We start from the raw sequence: 2,500 nt of genomic DNA, 5'->3' as shown, positions 1-2,500 counted from the left end.
ACACACACACACACACACACACACACACACACACACACACACACACACACACACACACACACACACACACACACACACACACACACACACACACACACAAACACACACACACACACACACACACACACACACACACACACAAATACACACACACACACACACACACACACACACACACACACACACACACACACACACACACACACACACACACACACACACACACACATACACACACACACACATACACACACACATACACACACACATACACACACACACACACACACACATATTCATTTTTGCCGGAGGCTTCAGTGAATCGACTGATTGTTAGGATGCTTATTAATTTCGAAAATATTTTCACTGTGGCCTTATTAAAAAAAAAAAAAAAAAAAAAAAAAAAAAAAAAAAAAAAAAAAAAAAAACGTAATAACTGTAGAAAAGCAAGACCACTAATAAGAGCAATCTGTCATTTAAATCCTTGCCTAATCCCTGGGACAGAGGTAGCGTGCTTAAGTGAGGTCTCGGTTTCTTTCGTAACACTTTCCATTCCCTTTTAGCATGACCTATTACTTATCGGGCGGTTCTTTCCCAAACATTGACAACATTCGCCCACACATTTTTCATCGGGTTTGAGTCACATCCCTTGCTTGGCCGCGGAAGGACTTCCGTGTGGTTTTGGTCACCGATCCACTTTGATTGTTTCTGGGAAAGGCCAAGGCATAGCAGCGTACTGATGGGAAGAAGGTTTCTTCTAACAATTCAAAATATTTGTCTTAACTGAATCTACGGCGAGTTCCCCAACAACATGCATGAAAATCCACTTCTACATATCACAGGTCACATGGCCACCCCACCGTTTCATAGATATTTCGTCTGTTACATCTAAAATGTAAATTATGATTGATAATCAGTACATAAGATATGACGTATAGGGCACTATCGTTTATAAACATATAGTTATGTCAAATTTAAACTAAATTAATCTATGAACAAACTGAAAAAAGTTAATGATATTTACACCTGTTATCTCTCATCAGCAATGGAATTTCCCGTGCTCTCTCCACATACTGCCTGGCGATTTGGAGGCGATGATGGCAATGTCGTTTTGTCAACTTATCTTTGATAACATTCTGTAATGAACCTCATCTGCGTGCAGTCGTTTTCTTCACCGTGCATCTTGTTAGCGGGAACTGTAGGCTGCACTGGTGAAGGGGCATCCGGAACGAGGGCGGTCGTTCAGGGTGGCCCACCTCCTACATTATTCTGTATACCATCGAGCGGGAGATACCCGGCTCTTTGGTTATTTCATTGGGAGATAAATAACTTTCCTTCATCACAATAATGCGGCCTCTATATGTCATTTCATATTGCCTAGCGTCTATCTTGAAAAAGATGTCAGCTTGGCAGCCTCATTTTCACCTCGGGTTTCCCATATTCCATTATGACGTCATATACCATCAGACATGTTTTCTTTCTTATTTAGCATATATTAGGATTAGCCTGGGAATAAATATTCGGGAATTTATGAAGATTCATTATCATAGAGTCAAATATATCGTGTTTTTTTTCTTTTCTAGATGGTCCTTCTTCAAACTACTCAAGTCCCCAGTTGGACAAACAAGCATTTAAATAACTTTTCACACACCGGGAAATGAGTATTTATATCGTAAACACATCAAGATAATGTAACAAAGCTTTGACATGCACTGACAAATGCAAGGAAAATATAAATTGCATACTTGTCAGGTAAAAGTAGAGCAGGAGATTAATTTCCCATTTTGTCAGAATGAACAAGATTTTTCTTTCAAGAAATCAGATATCATACAGCGCATGTTTTATGGGGTAAGTTTTGTAGACTTGTTTTTCACCCTTCTTAGAACCACTCAGCTGGTAGTTCGAGTTGCAACAAACAAACGCATAGTTTCTCGCTCAGCTGATTTAATGCGACTCCTCAGAGAAACGCCACGACTTATGGAATAATAATAGCGAAAACTATAATTAGAATAATCGAAAAGAATTATTTACTGTTGCATTACTAATCACCAAATATGGACAATACACATAGCGAGCACACACACACACACACACACACACACACACACACACACACACACACACACACACACACACACACACACACACACACACACACACACACACACACACACAATGATAAAGTATCTACCTATTCATTGTAGCCCTACTGCGGTTTTGCGTTCAGTTAATGTTCTATAATGAAAAATATAATGTAGCAATTTGTTGTTGTTGTTGATGGTTATTGAATCAGTGTTTTAGTGTTTGGTTCTGATAAAGCAAAATTGTCACTTCATTAGTTCGATTAGTCGCTACTAGATGGTGCAAGTACGAGGACCATTTACAAAGGTATCGGCGATTTTGAAGATTAAAAAAAAAAATAAAATGATACAACTGCCATACATATATATTTGAAGCATGAAGCGTTTTCAAGTTTTAAGGAATATACAGCTGTAAATGA

This window comes from Penaeus chinensis, chromosome 9, assembly GCF_019202785.1.
Source record: "Penaeus chinensis breed Huanghai No. 1 chromosome 9, ASM1920278v2, whole genome shotgun sequence".
In the NCBI taxonomy this organism is placed as follows: domain Eukaryota; kingdom Metazoa; phylum Arthropoda; class Malacostraca; order Decapoda; family Penaeidae; genus Penaeus; species Penaeus chinensis.
This window is presented reverse-complemented; position numbering follows the sequence as displayed.